The sequence below is a fragment of the Sus scrofa genome, chromosome 2, assembly GCF_054392235.1.
Source record: "Sus scrofa isolate SSC_HxYL_T2T_F1_AM1 chromosome 2, Sscrofa_HxYL_maternal_Yorkshire_Landrace_v2.0, whole genome shotgun sequence".
NCBI classification, from domain to species: domain Eukaryota; kingdom Metazoa; phylum Chordata; class Mammalia; order Artiodactyla; family Suidae; genus Sus; species Sus scrofa.
The window spans coordinates 125,491,386-125,514,487 of NC_139384.1; the positions used below are offsets into that span (position 1 = coordinate 125,491,386).

General features: G+C 38.3%; 1 long non-coding RNA gene across 14 annotated transcripts in view; it reads left to right on the forward strand.

The window, feature by feature from the left end:
* The window catches only part of LOC100626591 (uncharacterized), a 229,355-nt gene that overhangs the window by 79,866 nt on the left and 126,387 nt on the right, over positions 1–23,102 (forward strand). The gene's annotated exons all lie outside the window — the stretch shown is intronic.

Sequence of the window (23,102 nt, forward strand, 5' to 3'; positions counted from 1 at the left end):
AATAGTAGGGTCAGCCAGGCTACTGGCTTTACTCAGACGTCTTCATCAACAATAGCTTGCTCTTCATCCGGTGGACTTGGGCTAGGTGATTGGACTTCCCTTTTGCTGGGTAATGGTCATCCCAGCTGCAAAAGAATTGATTTTACTCTTGATTTAACCTTAATGCTTCCTTAGGTCTTTGCTCCACACTCAGTTCCATCAGAGCTTTTCATTATTAATACAGTTTTATTTTGAATCATTAAGCTGTATTGTAATCAGCACTTAAAAATTATTTTATCGATGTTTTTGAAGCGTGTGAGTAGTCTATATATAAGTCTTAAATCTCCACAGATGGTGGTCATACTGAATCAAATGACATTTTTAAATGGAAATTTATACCTTTGAAAATTTTCATAGGCAATAATAAGTGATCAAGTTAAGGATAAGCATTATAATAACTTGTTTGGATGATGCAACAGTTACAGAAATAGAAAACATTCCTTTTCATCCCTACCCCCTGCCCCTTCTTCTCCATCCAGGCTTATTTTAGTATTATTAACTTTATAGAAAGGGTGAAATCTAGAACCAGTTTATGATAACTTCATTATCTTTGCAGCATTCATTGAACTTGCTCAGAGAAATTAGAATCTTTTTGGTCCAAGGAAATACACTTTCAGACAAGCATTAGTTGACCAGCAAAGCATTCCTTAGTAATAAAACTGATCTACACGTAATAAAACATGGAACAAAAATTTCTTATTCTCTAGTCTATTCCTGTTATGGTCATTGGGGCCTTCTGATTGACTGAGCTGTCACATGGAGCCATATTGTTTCTTAATCCTGAACACTGATCAAGCATCGAGTGTACACCAAGCACTGTCCTAGGTCTTGGAAGGTTACAGTGTGCATAGGCACATTCCTTGTCCCAGGAGCTCATTGCTTATTGTCTACTCAAGGCACTTGAGTAATCCTTGTGTGAGCCCAGGTCATGAGAATGTGAAATGAGGTCACGAAAGGCAGGGGCCTGAGAGTTTCTGGCAGCACCTCCCTGCATTACTATAAAGGACATTATCGCATTTTAAGAGATGAAAAAATGTTGGTTTATGATTGGAAACACAAGTGTAGGGACTATGTCCAAGTGATTGCATAAAGTTGGCAGTGGCAGCTTTGGCTTTTGCTTCAAATCTCCTCTTGTTTCCAGTTCAGTGCAGACTGTCTGAATTAGCTCATGTCACTGTAGTTTTAGCTGGGTAATTACTTTCCCCTCTTTTTTTTTCTCATTTTAACCATGACAGAGGAAGGACCAAGTGCAAGGAGAGTTCCTTAGCATAAGAAGATTGATTTCAAATAGAAAATTAAGTTTTTAAAGAAAGGAAGATACTTTTTTTTTGATCTTATTAGGGCCTCACCCATGGCATATGGAAGTTCCTTGGCTAGGGTTTGAATTGAAGCTGTAGCTACTGGCCTATGCCACAGCCATAGCAACACGGGATCTGAGTTGAGTCTGTAACCTACACCACAGCTCAAGGCAACACTGGATTCTTAACCCACTGAGTGAGGACAGGGATCAAACTGGCATCCTTATGGATGTGTATTCGGGTTAGTGCCTGCTGAGTCACAGTGGGAACTCTAGGGAGATGATTTTTTGACTTATGAAAAATTCAAGTTGTGCAAAGCCTTCTGGAATTAAACATTTGTATAAATTTGGCCGTGTCTAGATTTATTTATTTACATACTGCCTTTTTATAGAAATGATTTCAATCAGACTGAAATGTTACATGAAATACCCACAAGATAACATAGGTGAAGGTGGGGTAAAAAATAAAAAGATGAGTGACCATAAAGTGGTTTTAGAATAAGTCCAAAGACACTTGCTATGGAGACACCACATATCTACATAAGGTGGACAATACTTGTGTCCATGATTCCTGACACCAAGTTAGCACAGAATAAATGATAATTGACTTAGAAAAAAAAACTTATGAATAATTATCACTTATTTCTGATTTACTGAATTGAGTTGTATGAATTGGTCCTCCTTAGGGATAACTAAGTTGACAGATTATTTTTTATTTTCTTTCAAACTGTTCAGGAGATGGTAAGCTCCTTGGGACAGCAGCTTGTTTTTCTTTATAACTCTGGCATCTGACAGTGTGTGTAGCATATACTGAGTACTGAATCAACACTAGTTGATTGGCTGAGTAAACGAGGGAATTAGGAAATGTGAATCAGGTGATGTGACAACTTGGAGCAAGGGTTGTTTTGTTTAGATTTTTGATGTTTTTGTTTAGATTGTGATTAAGCAATATTCTTGGACTCCATCATATTTTAATTTACAGTATCATGCCTGGAATAAAGGCAGACTAGAAAATTGAAGGAAAAAATATTCCTAGATATTACTTGGCAGTTAATATATACTGTTTACTCTTTTAAAATAAAAAATTAGGAGTTCCCGTCATAGCTCAGTGGTTAACGAATCCAGCTGGGAACCATGAGGTTGCAGGTTCAGTCCCTGGCCTCACTTGGTGGGTTAAGGATCCGGTGTTGCCATGAGCTGTGGCGTAGGCTGGCAGCTACAGCTCTGATTAGACCCCTAGCCTGGGAACCTCCATATGCTTCGGGAGCAGCCCAAGAAATGGCAAAAAGACAAAAAAAAATTAATGCATGAAAATAGCATTTTAATATCTCTTACTTAAAGCCTTATAGAGCTAATATACAATAACCATTTTTTGTTTGTTTTTTGTCTTTTTAGGACCACGCCCATAGCATATGGAAGTTCTCAGGCTAGGGACTGAATCAGAGCTGCAGCTGCCGGCCTACACCACAGCCACAGCAAAGCTGGATCCTTAACCAACCGAGTGAGACCAGGGATTGAATCCTCATCCTCATGCATACTAGCCAGGTTCGTTATTACTGAACCACAGTGGGAACTCCTACATAACTAATTTTTTAAAGAGGCTCTTAAAAGCCAATTTCACATTTTCTAGAATGTAGAGCTAGAAGGAACCTTCCAGAATGCCTCATTATTTCCCTTTTGTACCCTTATTCTGCTGATGAAGAGATAAAAGTGATAGTTGACATTTCTTGCTCAAGTTTATGCCACATGTTGATGGCAGAGTCAGGGTGGGGGCTCTGAGTAATTGTGGATTTGCAACTGAGGAGTTTTTCCATTTGATCAAACCATAGCCGGACCACCATTCCTTTATATCACTTTTGTTAAGTGATAAGGTTGTCTCAGTAAATGGAACTGAATAAAACATTAGGAATTGCATGAGGTGATACTGGAAATGTAAGGGTCTGTGTAATTGTGTTTGGCAAATTTTAACAGTGGTAATATATCAAGATTTTAATTTGCTTGGTGATGTATCTGTTCACCCATAAGGTAGGTCTGGCTTGAGGTTTATATGATTTACTATTGCTGGTGATCACTTCAATTCTATTCCTGATGTATTTACAGAAATTCAGAAACAGGTGTTTGTGATTTAGCAATGTCTCCAGCATCTAATTTGGTATGCAAGTTAGGAGGTCATGTATCATATTTATGGGAACTCCATTACATTCATAATAGGGTGAATATCCTCCCTGGGCAACATCTTAAAGTTTATCAGGAAAATTATTGTATAAATTTCCTTGATAATAAATTATTTGTATTCTTGGCCATGTATGTGAAAGTTTGTAATTTCAAATTTAACTTTCTTTTCCCCACCTTGTTCTTTCTGAGTCATCTTGCTTTTTGAGAAGGAAAACATTGAATAGCTTTTTCTTTTTAAATTTTCAGCTTTGTCTTCCAGCACCCCAGTGGTGGGAGATAACGATTTAAGTGTTTGGAAGCCAAGTTAAGTGAAAATCTTCTTGGTACCTCGGGAGAGAGGCCAATAGGACACCGAGTGAAGCCTAAATAATGCTGCAGGATGTTGGGATAAAGAGCTGGTTTAGTCTCCTGGGTTTGTAGACATTGTTTTTGCTTCAGGGCTGTGAACAAGATGCTAAAATACATTGCTGATCCCTTGCCTCTGGGAGCTACATCAGGGCTTAAACTTGATTGAAGCACCCAACACCTGGAAATATTTTTATCCTCTTCACTCCAGGCTGGATTTGAACTGCTGACTTGGAGGCGAAATGTTCTACAGCCCAAATCCAATCCATGGAGCCAATTAAGCTCCTTCCTCATACATTTCTTTGTGCTCTGTTTTGAAAAGAGATTTTTAAGTGATCTTAAGGAAAAATAGGATGTTGTTTCTACGGTTACCATTGATGGAAATATTGATGTGATGTAGTTTGTCTAGAGTTTTTCTCTTTTGTTAAATAAAAAGCGTAAATTAGCCTGTGTATGTAAACCAAAAACAAAAAGGTAGGCCAAAATCAAAAGAGGCGATCATTTGGTTATACATTTTTGCACAAAAGAAACAGATAAATTTTCTCAAAAGACTTGGCAGCCGTGCTATTCATAAATGTGTGTTCAACAGATAGTCTAGTTGCCTCACTTGTAGCTGGAGGACATGCTGGTCCTTTCACATCATTTACCCATTTGCTGAGTTTTTGAGTAGACAGTGAGACTGTATTTCAAACCCGAGGATTGCTTGCCATAAACATGGCTTCTGTCTCCCTGACAAATGTTTTATTATCCCTTCTGTCTGGATTCCTACTTTGTTCAGTCAGTTGTGTGTCTTTGTAGAGTTCATAAGTTTCAATGATGGTTCTCAGAATATTTTTTAAACACTTCAGTTAAAATAGCTCTTCAAAAATCAACTAGTATTTTCTATATTTCTTTATGAGTGAAGATGATAAACTGGACACAGTTCTGTGACTTCTGTGCACTGGAATATAATAATTTATGTCTGTATAGCATTTCTCTTTCATGCATATCAATGCACAAGTTACAGTCACTTGGTTACGTGGGTAAAGCATTCATTCATTCATTCATTCTTTCATTTGCATTTACTTGTTCATATACTTATTGAGTACTGATAGGTCAGGCATTGAGCTAGGTTCCAGGTATAAGAAATATGAAAAACACCATCCTTGTCTTCTAGAAGCTTCTAGATGGTCCCTTCTTATGGGAGCTAAAGTAATTTAATACTGTAAATTGTCTATACAAAGTGTAGATGGGGAGCAGGGACAGGTTGCTAAAGCTGGATTGGATGAACAGGAAAATATTTCAAAAAGAAGAAGAATTTAGAGTAAGATATGAAAAGAAAAATGTTTTTCACACAGATTGAGGGAGGATATTGACACTAGAGTACTATGACCATGGTTGTATAGATGAGGAAACTAAGATTAAAAGACTTTTCAAGGTCATGAGGATGGTAGATGAGATTTCAGGTACTTGGACTGAGATGTTTCATTCTGTTGCCATTGCACTCCACTACACCAATCAACACTTCATAGAGACTTTTCAAATCTTCATAATTCTATAAAGCAAGAGGTATATACGATTACCTTTTTTTGGGGGGGGCGGAGGTTGAGGGCTGCACCTGCAGTATGTAAAAATTCCCGAGCCAGGGATTGAACCCTAGCCACTGAAATGACAATGCCAGGTCCTTAACCTGCTGCATCACATGGGAACTCCAAGGTCATCTTGCTTGAGCATGAGAAGGCATTTAAAATCTTGGGGAGAGAGAGAGGAGTTCCCGTCATGGCTCAGTGGTTAACATATCAGACTAGGAACCATGAGGTTGCGGGTTCGATCCCTGGCCTTGCTCAGTGGGTTAAAGATCCCGCATTGCTGTGGCTGTGGTGTAGGCCGGCAGCTACAGCTCCGATTAGACTCCTAGCCTGGGAACCTCCATATGCTGCAGAAGCAGTCCTAGAAAAGGCCAAAAAAAAAAAAAAAAAAAAAATCTGGGGAGAGAGATAGAAATCTAACTTATATTTGTAATTTTTATTTTGCTTGATATTTTTACTGATATGTAAGCCATATATAATGAAGTATAAATCTTAAGTGTATGACTTGATAGATTTTTACAAAGTGGACAGAACCATAATCAAGAACTAGAGTTCTACAAACTCCTCCATAGTCTTCCTCATGTCAATTCTTAGTTATAGTACAACCTGTAAATTAACTACCATTCTGTCATCCATACAAATAAATTAGTTTAACAGGTTTTCGAGTTTTGTAAAAGTGGAATCACATATGTGGTCTTTTGTCTGGTGTTTTTTTTCTCAACATATGTCTGTGAGATTCAACTAAGTTACAACATGTAGTAGGAATTTTATTTATTTATTTATTTATTTTTTTGAATGGCTGCACCCATGGCATATGGAAGTTCGCTGCCCAGGGACTGAATCCAAGCCAGAACCAAGACCTACACCACAGCTACAGCAATCCTTAATTCTTTGATGCACTGTACTGACCGAAAAGCCACTGCAGTTGGATTCTTAACGCACTGTGCCACAGCAGGAACTCAGAGTAGGAATTTTATTTATTGTTGTTCTGTGATATGTCATTGTAGGAATATACACATTTATTTATTCTCTAGGATATGAACATTTGAATTATTTCCAGTTTAGGTCTGTTATGAATAATTCTTTGAAGAACATTTCCTGCATGTCTTTGGTGTGCACATGTGCACATTTCTGTTGGGTATACCACTAGGAGAAGAATTTCCGATTCTAATTACCAGCTTTAGTAATTACGGTCACATGGTTTTCAATCCAGTTCAGTTTTTCCATATCTTTTACTATTGGCTAATAATTGTCTTATATCATGTTTAGTTAGTCTTTGCTTGCTCCAAGGTCATGAATATATTCTTTCTATATTTTTTTTAGAATTGTTGTTTTATCTCTCACATTTAGGTCCACAACCTGTCTGGAATAGATTTTTGTGTATTGTATGTAATGAGGTGAAGTTGCTTTTTTCTCCATCTATATGTGCAATTTAACTGGTGCTGTCTATTGAAAAGTCCATCTTTTCCCTACTGTGTTAACAGTAGCACTTTTGTCAAATATCAGAAGATCACGTAAATGTCATTCTAATTCTAGTTTCTCCATTCTGTTTCACTGATATCTAATTGTCTATCCATGTGCCAAAACAATGATCCCTTAATTACTGAAGATTTTAATGTCTTAATTTCTGGTGCTGTAAAGCTTCTCGTTTTGTTGTTCTTTAAGACAGTCTTTCCTATTTTTGGCTTTTGCCATTTCCACAAATAAAGCTGGAATTTTAATTGGGATTTTACTGAACCAGTTTGAGAAGAAATGAAGTTTTATAATAATTAGTATTCTAGTCCATAAATGAGGTATATTCTTCTATGAATTTAAGTGTTCTTAAATTTCTTTCACTACATTTTTGACTTTTCTGTATGGAAATTTTCCACATTTTTTTTCCTCCAATTTATTTCTAGGCATTTGAGGTTTTTTTATGCTACTGCGAAAGTTCTGATTTTTAAAAAAACCTTCCTAATTAGATACTTCTATTATATACACACACATATATAATTTATTGATTCTTAATATTGAGAAACACTGTTACATGTATTTGTTGGCTATAGTTTAAGAAGTTTACAATGCACATATTAAAACATCTGTGAATAAGAACAGGTTTCTTTCTTTCTGGTATAGACTAAATGTTTGTATTTCCCCCCTCCACATTCATACATTGAAACCTAACCTTAATGTGATGGTATTAGGATGAGGAGCCTTTGAGAGGTTATTAGGTCATGGGGGCAGGCTTTCATGAATGGCATTAGAGCCCTTATAGAAGATGTCCTAGAAATCTCCCTTCCCCCTTTCTGCCATGAAAAGACCAGGATGCCGGTCCTTAACAGACATTACTTAGCCAGTGCTTCAGTCTTGGACTTCTAGCCTCCAGAACAGTGAGAAATAAATTTTTGCTGCTTAGAATCCACCGAGTCCTTGGGTTTCTGTTATAGCAGCCCTAAAAGACTAAGATGCTTTGCAAGACACATGTTTGTGTTTTTTTTTTTTTCCTGTTACACTTCTTAGCACCTTCAGTAAATGATAAATTGTCAAGGATAACTGACATCCTTGTTTTGCTTCTGATTTTAGGCAGATAGAAAGTTTTTAATATGTCACTATGGAAACCTCCATTAAATATGAGTTTATTGTAGAATTTTTCTGTAATCTCTATCAGATTAAAGATGCTCCCTTCTGTTCCTGGCTTGCTAAGAGTAGAGTATCTATTTGGTAGATAAATCATCCCTTCTCCGTCTGGGAGGAGCAGGTAAAAGTCAGCAACAAATTCTGGAAATGTTATCCCAATATAGCTCCATCCTGGCCAGTGGCACACAGAAGAATAGAGAATTTACCCATAATGAAGAAGCTGAAGGAAAGGAGAGAGAGGGCTAAGTAAGTATTAAACAAGGGAATTTCTTTTCTTCTTCTCCCCTGAGATGTCTTTCTCCTACCACCAGCCTCACAACTGGTCTGACTCCTCTCAACATTCCCGTACCTTTTTTTCCCACCTTAATTTCCACTGTAGATTGCAGTTCATATAGACCCTGGATAAGTCAAATAGAGAAGCATTCTGCTAGCCATTTTACTGTCCCTTTTAGCTGAGAAATATCTTCTAATTTTCTGTGTGGGTGACTGGTGACCACTGCAGCTGATGCTATTGACCTTACATTCAGGGCAGCAAGATAAACTCTGGTGTGTCACAGCTCCCCTCTGGAACTTTATGTCCCAACCCCTCACATTTTCTAGTAACAGCTGTGCTGTTGGAGTCTCAGTGATTAACAAAGTATCAAACCATTCCCCTGGAACCTTCTAGAATTGCCTCTCATGGGACAGCTGATGGATCTCTACTTCACAGATGGTTTATCAGTACATCCTGTAATAACTTGCTCTTCTGTCTCCATTCTCCTGGGTACATTTTAGGGGGAAAAAAATCTTCAGGTCATATGATATGTGTTTCATCTTTGTTAAGACAAGCACCTGGTAATGAATCTTTATAATATTAGCTGCATGCTGAACCAGCCTATCCCTGGGTTCACTTTGAGAGTCTATAACTCCACATTTGCTTCAGCTTTCTTATGAAAGCTTGAGATTATTTATTTTCTCTCTGTATATTCTTGGCATATTTCTGCCTAGAGGAAGAGCAAAATCAATAAGTTCTACGGTTTTATTAAGTTTCTTAAAGAGCAGGATATCTGATCTGTTGGCTGGAGTTGGTTAATCACTATCCTATATGAATCTATCTTTGGATGGTGGTTTTTCCCACATGTTTTTCATTTGACATTATTAATAGTGTTGTAGGACTTGAAAACCTTATTTAAAAAAATAATTGTTGCTCCTGGCCACATATGAATGCCTCTTGATATAGCCCAGAGCAGCCAAAGGAAAAGAACATTTTCCTATGGACATATTCTTCTGTTTTTTTGTTTTTATCCTGCCACATACTATCATTCAGTCTCTTATGTTTCTTCCTATGGGTCTAATTATGGCAGTCTTAGCTACCACTTAGCCCACACCAATTTGCAATAAAATTCAAGTGAAATCACATGACATTCAATTTCACTCTAATATGGATAATTCTGTACACAAGGCTTGGGATAAAATGAAGCAGGCTTTCCCTAGATTATTGAGTTGCACTGGGGGAAATCAGCCAGCAACTCGAACAAACCCTTTGACCTTTGATGGATTCTGAGTGCTGCCTGGAATCCTCCTCTATGCAGCTAGTCAGCTACTTTTCCCTCTTGAATCCATAGGTACTCCAGACTTGCCTCAGATTCCTTTCTCTGTTCCATTTATTCTTGATCTCAGCACATAAGTTTGCCTTCTTATTCATTCAGAAAAACAAGAAATAACTCACACCACAACTCCAGACCACCTATACAGTATATTTCCACCAGGACCCATGCTTTCACAGTCTTTTGCATTTCCCAATGCCGAAGTCTCATTCACCTAGCCAACTACCTGCCTTGGAGTTTGTCTTTTATTTTTTTATTTTTTTTTTCTTTGCTTTTTAGGTTTGCACCTGTGGAATATGGAAGTTCTCAGGCTAGGGGTTAAATCGGAGCTACAGCTGCCGGCCTATAGCACAGCCACTGAAATGCAGGATTCGAGCCAAGTCTGTGAACTGCACCAGAGCTCATGGCAACACAAGATCCTTAACCCACTGAGCAAGGCCGGGGATCCAACCCACATCCTCATGGATACTAGTCAGATTTGTTTTCGCTGAGCTGTAATGGGAACTCCCTGGAGTTTGTTTTCTGACTTGTCAGAGACCTTGGGCCATCGGCCATCTACTTTACTTTAAATTCTGTTTGCACCCTTCAAATATAAACATGTTCTATAAAATAAAATAAAATAAAATAAATAAAAAATTGACCCCACAGCACCCTCTAGCTACTGTTGTATATCTCTTTTCCTTTGTAGCCACCCTTCTTGAAGAGCCATTTACATTCCCCATTTCCCTTCCTCACTGGTCATTTGCTGCTCATCTGACAACAGTTCATCTTCTTTCCCCAAAACAGCAATGAAATTATTTCAACCAATTACATTTATGTTATTAAATCAGGTGGATATATTTCTTCTTTAATTATTTTACAATGTTAATAGCTTCCTCTTTCTTAAACCTTTCTTCCTTTGACTGTCATAACAGTTTTCTTCTCTGGTTTTCCTATTATATCTCTGGACATTACCTCCAGTCTCCCTTTTCTTCTGATCTCTCCCAAATTACAACATTCCCAAAGGCTTGTTCCCAAGTGTGGGCATGTTTTTCCACACTGACTTCCACAACCACTCATATGGCTGACTCATAACTATAAATATAGAGCTTATTCCTCTCTGCAGAGTTTCAGACTCATATTCATTTGAATATCTCTTAGTCACCAAAATGCAGTATGCCTCAAACCAGTCTTACTGTCCTTGTTCCTAAGTAGGCTGCTTCTGTACTTATCTTTAAATATCTTCAAAGACCCAGAAGAAAATCTAAGTCATTCCTGAATTTTCCTTCCTAGTCAGTGCATCTTGGCATGTTTCATCTCCTAAACATAGTATAAATCTCTTCATTCTCATTTTTACTGCTTTATTTCACCTAATTGCCTATATAGATTTTGTTTTGTTTTGTTTTGCTTATTAGGGCTGCACCTGCAGCATATGTAGGTTCCCAGGCTAGGAGTCAAATCAGAGCTGTAACCGCTGGCCTATGCCACAGCAACACAGGATCCGAGCTGTGTCTGCCACCTACAAAGCTCATGGCTATGTCGGATCCTTAACCTGCTGATCAAGGCCGGGGATCGAACCTGTGTCCTCATGGATGCTAGTCAGAATTGTTAACCATTGAGCCATGATGGGAACTCCCACCTATATAGCTTTCATTCTTCTGTCTGACCCCACCAAACCTAATAGAATTATCATTATTAGAATGATGCTTCTAAAACATAGATCCAAGTTAATTTTGCCAAAACTTATCTATAGATTTGATACAAGTCCAAAAAAGTTATAGCTGTTTAAAAATAGATTTGAGGAGTTCCTGCTGTGGTGCAGTGTTAAGGATGTGATGTTGCTGCAGCTGTGGCATAGGTTGCAGCTACAGCTAGGATTTGATCCCTGGCCTGTGAACTTCCATATGCTGCAGGTGTGGCTAAAAAAGAAAAATAAATAAATGAATAAAAATAGATTTGAGGAGTTCCTATTGTGGCTCAGCAGTAACAAATCTGACTAATATCCATGGGGACATGGGTTCAGTTCCTGGCCCTGTTCAGTGGGTTAAGGGTCTGGCATTGCCATGAGCTGCGGTGTAGGTCACAGAGGTGGCTTGGATCCTGAGTTGCTGTGGCTGTGGTGTAGGCGGGCAGCTGTAGCTTCGATGTGGCCCCTAGCTTGGGAAATCCCATATGCCACAAGTGAGGCCCTAAAAAGACAAAAAAAAAAAAAATAAAAGGTGATGCTAATGTACCTATAGAATAGCAAAGAGCTAAGAAAGACCAAGCTATTTATGGAGTTTACTGTGGAAATACTTGCTTTATTGATACCAAGCTTTACTTGAAAGCCATAATTAAGGCATTGTGTTACTGCCTCAAAAATAGACAAACCAACCAATGATACCTAATGGAAAACCCAGGAAGACTCACTAATGAATGGAAGTCTGATTCTTTGACAAAGGGCTATTTCTTAGGGCAAAACAGGGAAAACAGAAACTACTCAATATACTAAGTAGGAAGTATTTAAAACAGGAAAATAGAGTTACATAAATTATTGAAGGGCTCGAAGGACAGAGGGTTGGGACACCAGGGTGCATTAGCTTTAGAGTTCACTGCTACAGTCATCCAGAGAGTCAGAATTATTTGGCTGCTACCCAAGCCAGCAGATGTTGGGACACTCCTTCAGCATCTCCAAAATGCAGCCCCAAGACAGGATAAGAACTTAAAAGTCCACATCTGGCTCCTAAAAGTCTTCCTACCTACTCAGATCTGTATCTCCTCTGTCCATGTTGTTCAGAATGAATTGTTTCTACCTTCCTACTGTTTTCAAATTTTCATAAGTGCATTTCTCTGACAGCATCCAAACTACATCTCAAACCTTGCTGGGAAGGAAGTTTGGAAAATTCAGTCCTTAGGTTTCTTTCTTTTGTACTACAGGGGAAAATCAATGGGTGCCATGGGCTCCAGAAAACATCTAGCTTGGGGAGCATTGAAGATCAATGGAGAAAAAAAGAACTGTTCAATAAATAGTGCTGGGACAACTGGATATCCATGCCAAAAACTGAAATTGAGTTCTTGCCTCATGCTACACACAAGTCAGCTTAAAGAGATAAAGACTTTTGTGAAAAGAAAACAACAGGAAGAAGTATAGAATAATATTTTTCTAGTTTTAAGGTGGGAAGGTTTTTGTTAAACAAAGTACGAAAAAGTTTGGAGTTCCTACAGTGGTGCCGTAGTTAAAAATCTGACTGCAGTGGCTCAGCTCCGTGCAGAAGTGCGACTTCAATTTCCCGCCATGTGCAGTGGGTGTAAAGGGTCTGGTATTGCCACAGTTGCAGCACAGGTCACAGCTGTGGTTGGGATTCAGTCCTTGGCCTGGGAATTTCCTATGGGTGTGGCCATTAAAAAAAAAAAATCTTCTAGGAGTTCCCTTTGTGGCGCAGTGGAAACAAATCTGACTAGTATCCATGAGGATGCAGTTAGATCCCTGGCCTCACTTAGTGGGTTAAGGATCTGGCATTGTAGGTCGCAGACGTGGCTGGGATCCCACATGGTTGTGGCTGTGGCTGTGGCTGTGGTAAGCAGCTGTAACTCCTAGCCCGGGAACTTCCATATGCTGTGGGTGTGGCCCTAAAAAGACTAAATAAATAAATAAATAAAAAGGTTCTAACCATAAAGTAAATTATTGATTAGTTTTAATATATTAAATGAATAACTTCTGTTGATTCAAAATACTATAAAGGAAATGAAAAGACAACCAAATAGCAGAATGTATTTATCATTCATATAACCAACAAATATTAATACTCAGAATATAAAAAATTTTTTTACAAATCAGTGAAAACATACAAATAAAATGGAAAAATGAGCAAATGACATTTAAATACATAGCCAGTAACCATAAAAAGGTGTTTAATCTCTAACAATCAGCGAAATAAAAATTATAATGAAATTGAAATATTTTACTTGTTATATTGGTTTATAATAAGTAAATAATGTCATCCTGACCTCTCCTTCGTATTCACTCCATCTTTGCATGCTTTCTTTCCTAAATAGAGCCTAAATCTTTTTTATTTTTCTTTTTACTTCCACTGTCATTGTGCTTTAGTTCACTAAGTATTAGAGATGATATGGAATATAGGAATTCTTTTTTTTTTCAATTATAGTTGATTCACAATATTGTGCCAACTTCTGCTATATAGCAAAGTGACCTAGTCATACATATATATACATTCTCTTTCTTATAGTACCTTCCATCGTGGTCTGTCCCAAGGAGACTTGATATAGTTCCCTGTGCTCTACAGTGGGATTTCATTGCTTATCCATTCTTTTTTTTTTTTTTCTTTTTGCTTTTTAAGCCTTCACTTGCAGCATATGTAGGTTCCCAGGCTAGGGTCAAACTGGAGCCACAGCCCCTGCCGGCCTACGCCACAGCCACAGCAACACAGGATCCATGCCACGTCCGCCACCTACAGCACAGGTCATGGCAACACCAGATCCTTAACCTACTCATCGAGGCCAGGGATCGAGCCCTCAACATCATGGTTACTAGTCAGATTCGTTTCCGCTGCTGCACCACAATGGGAACTCCCATTGCTTACCCCTTCTAAATGTAATAGTTTGCATCTACTAATCTCAAATTCCCAGTCCCCTCCCCTTGGCAACCACAAGTCTGTCCTCTATGTCTGTGAGTCTAGTTCTGTTTTATAGTTTCATTCGTGTTATATTTTGGATTCCACATATAAGTGATATTATGTGGTATATGTCTTTCTGACTTCCTTCACTTAGTATGAGAAGTTCTGATTGCATCCATGTTGCCATAAATGGCATATTTTTGTTCTTTTTTAGGCTGAATGTGTGTGTGTGTATATATATGGACATGTTCGTTGATGGACATGTTCGTTGTTGATGGACATGTTCGTTGTTTCTATGTCTTGGCTATTGTGAATAGTGCTGCTATGAACATATAGGTGCATGTATCTTTCAGTTTATGTGTCTTTTACCCTAAGGTGAGTCTCTTGTAGACATCACGTTGTAGGCTATTTTTTTATTTTTAAAATTTTTATTTTTTAATTAACTAATTAATTAATTTAGGTTTTTTGGGCCATACCCGCAGCATATGGAGGTTCCCAGTCTAGGGGTGGAATCACAGCTACAGCTGCCTGGCCTATGCCACAGCCACAGCAATGTGGGATCCAAGCTGCATCTGCAAACTATATCACAGCTCATGGCAATGCTGGATCCTTAACTCACTGAATGATGCCAAGGATCAAACCACATCCTCATGGATACTAGACTTGGTTTCCTCTGAGCCACATGGGAACTCCATTTTTTTTTTATTCCAATCTGCCACTCTATGTGTTTTGATTGTAGCATTCAGTCCATTGACATTTAAGGTAATTATTGATAAATATGTATTCTTTGCTGTTTTAAACCTTGTTTTCCATTTGAGTCTATGTTTCTCCCCTGTTCCTTCCTTTTTCTTTATTTGGTTGGATGATTTCCTTTTATGCTTTGTGCGTTTCTTTTTGGTTTTTGTGAATGTATTGTTTGGTTTTGATTTGTGTTTGCCCCATTTTTCAAGTATGTTAATACCTTTCTATATCTGCTTGCTTATCCTGATTGTCATATAGGCTCAAATACATTCTTAAAAAAAAAAAGTCTAGATTTTCTTATTCTCCTTCCCCATATTTTATGATTTTGATATTCTTTTTTTTTCATATTTATGTTGATCCTTTTGCTATTCCTTGTATTTATCATTACTTTCACAAATAGATTTGTTTTACTTTTTGATCTGAAAACTGGCTTATTTAAGTGATCATTTTCTAATTGTGATTTCTTCCATCCTGTTACTTCTTATCTCTTTCCTATTTAGAGGAGAGTTTTCAGTATTTCTTTTAGAAAGAGTTTAGTATTGCTGTATTCTTTTGGTTTTTATTTGAGAAATTCCTTATTTCTCATATTTTAAATGATAATCTTGCTGGGTAGAGTATTCTAGGCTGCAAAATTTTCCCTTTTAGAACTTCGAATGTATCTTGCCACTCTTTTCTGGCCTGTAGTGTTTCTGTAGAACTTTTTTTTTTTTAATTAGAGTACAGTTGATTTACAGTGTTGTGTCAACTTCTGCTGTATAGCAAAGTGACTCAGTCATACATGTATATTCATTTTTTTACTCATATTGTCTTCCATCATGTTCTATCACAAGTGATTGGATATAGTTCCTTCTGCTGTAGAGCAGGACCTCACTGCTTATCCATTTTAAATGTAATAGTTTGCATCTACTAACCCCAAACTCTCAGTCATTCCCATTGCTTCTCTCCTTGGCAACCACAAGTTTGTTCTCCACATCCATGAGTTTGTTTGTTTGTTTTTTTTTTTCTGTAGATAGATTCATTTGTGCCATATATTAGATTCAAGATATTAGCAATATCATATGGTATTTGTCTTTCTCTTTCTGACTTACTTCACTTAGTATGAGAGTCTCTAGTTCCATCCATGTTGTTGCAAATGACATTATTTTGTTTTTTTTTATGGCTGAGTAGTATTCCATTGTGTATATATACCACTGCGTGGCTCTCTTTCTGCATTGTTCTCCTCAGACCAGCTGCTCTGCTTTTCTGAAAGGCTTTCAATCTACCCCTCTCTACCCCAGGTATCTCCCTGTCAGTTAGGTGGTCTCCCAATGTGCTGATTCCTTTCCTCTTACACAACTTCCTTCCCAGAGTGCTGATCCTATCCTGATATCTTTTTTTTCTCTTCCCTTCTCCCCCCTACCCCCACTCACCTTTTGTTCTACCCAGTTATGTGGAGGATTTCTTGCCCTTTTTGGAAGTTTGAGGTCTTCTGTAAGCATTCGGTAGCTGTTCTATGTGAATTGTTCTGTAGATGGGTTTTTTTGAGGTGTTTGTGGGAGAAGGTGAGCACCACATCCTATTCCTCTGCCATCTCGATCCCACTCTCAGAAATTCTTATATAATGACCTTGGAAGTGTAAATTAACAAACTTCTTTGGAAAGCAAGTTGGGGAGTTTCTGTCATGGTTCAGCAGAAACAAATCTGTCTAGCATCCATGAGTAGGCAGGTTTGATCCATGGCCTTGCTCAGTGGGTTCAGTATCCCATGTTGCCATGAGCTGTAGTATAGGTCACAGATGTGACTCAGATCTTATGTTTCTGTGGCTTGTGGTGTAGGCCAGCAGCTATAGCTCCGATTCCACCCTTTGCCTGGGAACCTCCGTATACCATGGGTGCAGCCCTAAAAAGAAAAAAAAAAAAAAAAAAAAAAAAAAAAAGTCAAGATTATCTTGAAGATATGAACATGGAAATACCCTATAACCAAATAATTCATACTTAATATATACCCAGAAGAATTTTTGTAATGTGCCCAGAATACTGGCTCCTGGCAAATTATTCATGATAGCCAAGAGCTAGAATTTTAAAAATCCTTTGTCAAGAGAATTGATATATAAATTGTACTACATTTACACAATGGAATGTTTGGTATACAGCAGTGAAAATGAATAAGCTCCAGCTGTACTCTGTCATGTAAGAATCTTAGATATCTAGTGTTGAGTAAAAGAGAAGTTCTAAAAGATCCTAACCAGCGTGACACCATTAAAATAATGCTGAAACACAAATTAAGCAACATTTTTAGACATTAAAATTTAATAAAGCTGTTTGTAAAAAGCAAAGACAAACACAAAATGCAGAATAGTGCTTTATTTCTGGTTTATTAGAAGAGAAATACATAGATGCAAATTATTCATAATGGTGTTCATTGGACAGTAGTTTTGACAGCATTGTATATGTTCTTACACTTTACAACATAAATATATACTAATAAATTATATGTCATACATGGTATTAAAATTTAAAGAGAAATTATCTGTATTCTAAGAGGTTTAACTTGTTTTAAGAGTAAGTCTATCTTTTAGTATTTGTTTTATTTATTTTTATTTTTTGTCTTTTTTTGTCTTTTGAGGGCTGCACCCTCGGCATATGCAGGTTCCCAGGCTAGGGGTCTAATCAGAGCTGATGCCACTGGCCTACGCCAGAGCCACAGCAACATCAGATCTGAGCCGCATCTGTGACCTACACCACAGCTCATGGCAATGCCAGATCCTTAACCGACTGAACGAGGCCAGGGATTGAACCTGAAACCTCATGGTTCCTAGTCAGATTTGTTTCTGGTGTGCCACAACAGGAACTCCGTGTTTGTTTTATTGTTAATATTTAACACATACATCATGATGTTAAAAGAAAAATACTGTTTCCTTGTGCTGTTATCTATCTGTATTACACATATGGCCACCCAGTTGCTAAAAATACCTTTTTTACCTAAGTGCCAGAATGACTTACCAACCACCAAAACAAAAAGCAGTGTATTGAAGCAAATAAATCAGAAAAAAAAAAAATCTGATTTACTAAACTGGAGGAAATGTAACATTCATTGAAAAGCACCTGAGGATTTTCTGTGCTAACATCCAGCAGGGGAAATAAACCTGTGAAAATGACAAAGTAGAGTCAGGATCAATTATTATAGGGTTTTGGATTTCTTTAGAAATCTTAGTATGGTTCACTGTTGGAGGTAGTGGCGAAAACAGCAAAATGAAATAAAAGAGGAAATTGTTCAATTGTCTTTTTTAATCCTTCACTTTGTCCCTATTCCTTTTTGGACAAGTTTCCAGCGTCTTTGCTGTACACATGGGCCCTTCCTTTTAGGGTCTCTGATTTCTCTGCCTGCCCACGCTCACTTCCTGTCACATTCCTGGCCTCCACCTGCTCACAGCCTTCTCAGAAAGCAAACTCAGCTTCCTGTGGATCCCTGAATGGGTCCATGCTTCTGTGCCTTTGCCAGTTCTGTTTGTTCTTCCTGGAGATTCCCATCTTTTCCACCTTTCCCGGTGACCTCTCACTAGGATGTCTCTCCTGAACCTTTAATGTAAAGGCTCTCAGAGTCCCTTATTGCATAATGTTCTCATGGTTGTTAATCACATTCCCATAGAAGTTAATTTTTCTATCTTCCCTATTAGACTTTAAGCTCTTTGGGATCAAATGTTATAACTTTAAAAAAATTACACAAGTGCTTTCCAGTGCTTATCATAGGTGATTGTCATTAGTGTTGACTGAATCAGTGTATTTGGGGAAAGTACTATTTTGAGCTCAAACTCCTTCACTGCCTTAACCTTTCCTCTACCTTCTTCCTTAGGGCTGGAGTGCTCCTTCCACTCGCCTCACCTAGTTAATTCTTTATTTACTTCCTCAAGAACCTTCTTTGCTATCTGGGTAGATGATTTTCTTCCATATGTGGTCTTGTGTAGCACTATTATCAGTTGTGCATTTATGTCCATTTGTATCATTCCTTGAATAATGTTTGCTTCTCCAATTAGACTGTAAGCTTCATGAACAGAGGCTAGGTCTGCTTTTATTCTTTATTGCACTTCCACCATATGGCTTAGGGGTAGACTCTCAATAAATATTTGCTGGCCGACTGACTAAGTGAATGAACCCCAGATACTTCCAGAATTCAGGACACAAGAATGGACTGGTCGAGGGTTCATAGCCCAGCTTTTTTCTGAGTGCATGTATGAGGGTGACATTGCCTGTTCAGAGAAGGTTTTCATGGCCACCTGCAGGAGAGGTGAAAATGGGGACCACAGCATGGTGCTTGTTTCAGTTACTGCTCTCCCTTCCTGGCCCATGGGCTTGGGTCCGAGTCTCAGGGAGAGAAGGTTTACAGGCACAGGGTGAAGAGCTTCTTTCCAAAAGAGAAACTCAGATGTATCATATATACTGCTTTGTGCCTGGTTGTCATAGTCACACAAGTTGGGGAAAAGCAGGGAATTCTCCTGCTCCCACAGAATCCAGTTTGCTGCTTTGTGTGCAGGATGACTGAATGAGGATGAACTTGAGTAGTCTCTCTTTGACTTTAGGTGTAGTGCAAACAGCCTGGCACTGCTCTCAGGTAGTTTTGGGGGGCAGGCATCAAACACAGAGAGGAACTCTGAGAAAAAAAAAACCACGTGCACGCCCATGAGACAGTCTGTGGCAGAAATAACTAAGATTCTGGAACCCTATGAACCCTGTCTTGTGCAAAGGGAGTATATAGCAGTGGAACTGGAAGCTTTTAAAATTTTTTTATTTTGGTCCCTTTATATCCATAGGTTGCTGAGGTCTGTGAAAGTCAGGATGTGTCATCGTAGTTCTTTGTGTTTCAAGTTAAGAACTTGCTTCTGAAGTACTTGAAATTTTACCATAGGTATAATCTCTAGCCTCATTTTTTTTGGCTGCACCTGCAGCATGAGGAAGTTCTTGGGCCAGGGATCAAACAGCTGTGACCCAAGACACTGCATTGACAACACTGGATCCTTAACCTGCTGCACCACAGGAGAACTCCTCTAGTGTTAATTTTTAGTGATATGTTTTACTGGCAAATTTACATAGTTTATAGTTTCACGTATAAAAAGGGCCCTTTAGTTTGACCATCTGGAAATAGTACAGATTATTAATGTTAATTATTTCTCTTCAATATTCTATTTTTGTGATCTCAGTTTTCAGCCTTTGGTGATACATATGACCATCATTAATATTTCATGTTACATGAGATGGCCTCTAGGTCTTCATTAAGTGAGCTTGTGTTGCCAAATGAATATGTTAATGTAAAAGAACAAAGGCATTTTTTGCCTCAAACTTTTTATCTTAACTTGATAATATTTTCTATATTTTCTTCACATTCAACCTACTTTTATTCTTAAGCCATTACTCTGGAAGCTATCCTTATTATCTGTAAGAAAATTGACATCTGTGGACTTTCTTTTATATGATAACTTAAATTCAGGTTTCAGCAACAATTCCTAGATCCTTTAAACAAAGGTATTTTACTAGACGCAGGAGAGGCAACCTGAACAGGTGGGAAGGCACCACCCTGCAGGTAATGAGAGCTTGGATCTGTTTCTGGATATTCCACTGGCTCCCTGGGCCTCACATACAGTGAAGGTAATGAACAGAACATTAGTAAGCAAGACCAGTACTCAGTTGTAGTGGGTAGGTGGGGGCAGACATTGCTATAACAACATGCACACATAGACACACACAGATGTGCATGTGAAGTGTAGGAAAGGCTTGATGCATATCAGGTGGTGAAGGAGGCTGTGTCCCAGACCTTGAGAATTTCTTCAGGGCTAAGTAGTTTAAGCAAGACTTTTTTTTTTTTAACTTTTTTTCCCTTTCCTTCTCTCCCTCCCTCTTTTCCTCCTTTCCTTCCTTTGCCTTCTTTCCTTCCTCCCTTCCTTTCTTCTTTTTTTCCTTCCTTTTCTTTTTTTCTTAAGGTATAGTTGATTTACAGTGTTGTGCCAATTTCTTGTGTAGCCAAGTGACCCAGTTTTATATATATATATATATATACACACACACACACACACACACTTATACATAGATATATATTCTGTTTCTCATATTACCTTCCATCATGTTCTAGTCCAAGAGATTGGACATAGTTTCCTTTGCTATATAGTAGGACCTTCCTGCTCATCCATTCTACATATAATGGTTGTTACCTTCTCATCAAATTTCTACCTACAGAAAAAATAGCTTGTTCAGCCTAATTCTTCACATCTCTTCCCTCTTTCTCCATTACTGACCTGTTTTCCTCATTTGGCATCCCTTTATTTTATTTTATTTTTTTTATTTTTTTATTTTTTATTTTTTTGGTCTTTTTGCCTTTTCTAGGGCTGCTTCTGGGGCATATGGAGATTCCCAGGCTAGGGGTCTAATCAGAGCCATAGCCACCAGCCTACGCCAGAGCCAAAGCAACGGGGGATCTGAGCTGAGTCTGCAACCTACACCACAGCTCACGGCAACGCCAGATCCTTAACCCACTGAGCAAGGCCAGGGATCGAACCTGAAACCTCATGGTTCCTAGTCGGATTCGTTAACCACGGCGCCACGACAGGAACTCCTATTTTATTTTTTTAATCTTTTTGTCCTTTTAGGGCCACACCTGTGGCACTTGGAGGTTTCCAGACTAGGGGTCTAATGTGAGCTGTAGCTGCTGGCCTATGCCTTAACCACAGCAATGCCAGATTGAGCTGCATCTGTGACCTACGCCACAGCTCATGGCAATGCCAGGTCCTTAACCCATTGAGCAAGGCCAGGGATTGAAGCCACAACCTCATGCTTCCTAGTCAGATTCTTTTCCGCTGGGGGAACTCCCTCCTTTGGCATCTCTTTAATAGCATCCTTTCTGCTCCTTGGCTTTCCACATACAACTTGGATTTCTCTCTTCTCACGTATATGAACTATGCAGCCTCAGGTAGTTTGGATAATATTTGTCCTGGTTCCATACACAAGGGTCCTTGTGACTACCTTAAGTAGCTTCTTGTTAGTTCTGTCAGGCCATCAGGCTTGCTGCCTACCTTCTGAAAATTTCATTTAGCCACAGAAAACTCTCATTTCCTGGTCCTTTCCTGAGTCTGACAGTCTAGAATTTCAGGTAGATGAATGTTAATGTTTCTTAACATGCAAGTTCCCAGGCCTCATGGGGGACTCTAGTCCCCTAATTGAACAAGAGTAGTATTCCCTCTCTTCTAGGTCAGCACACTGCTCTACCAGGGATTGGGGGACTTATTTATACATGTTTCTGAAGATAAACATCAATTTTTTATAGTTCACATTGCTTAAACCATGCTCAAGAAGGGATATTTTTCTTCTTACCCGCCCTGATTTTCAGAAACTCTGAGCCCTTGTCATTGTTCCGTAAAGTATTGGGTTTTGCACATTTTGTCTTGGATATGAAGGCATCAGCAAAGTCTCACAGTTGGTTCTAGTTAAATTATGTTAACTTGAAACTTCTCTCTGATAGGAGATCTATTGGTACTTTATTTTTATCGGTTTCTTTATTTCTCTTTCTATAATCTAATGTTTCCTTACAACAAATGAAAACATGATGTAAATGCTGTTTTGTAACCAGCTTGGGTTTTTACATGGATATCATTTCATTCCAACAATTTCCATAGTATTTTGCTGATTGTTTCCATATTTGCTTATCACATTTTTCATTGTTGATCATTTAAATACTGGTACATTTCAGAATCTATATTCAGACCTGTAATTTGCATATCCAGCAAGCAGTGTATTATAGTTTGATCATTTAGATTATTCATATTACATAACTCCTGTGTTTGACTTCTCATCAAAAAGTTCCAAGTTATTTTATTGGCTTCAACTGCTTTGGTGTCTCCACTTTAAAATGAAAAACTGGGATTCTTTCCTGGTCTTGGTCATTCCCCAAGAGAAGAGCCCATAAAGAATTACAATTGTCCATGGATTCTTAAATTCTGACCTACCTCATGGGGATCAGAATGATAATTCAGTTTTCCTAGTAGTCATCAGTTGCTCATTTTAGAAACATGGTGTATAAAAATAAATCTTTGCGCATAGGTGGCAAACCAATTATATTAGTTTCCCAGGGCTATTGTAGCAGAAGACTGCAGATTTGGTGGCTTTAAACAACAGAAATTTAT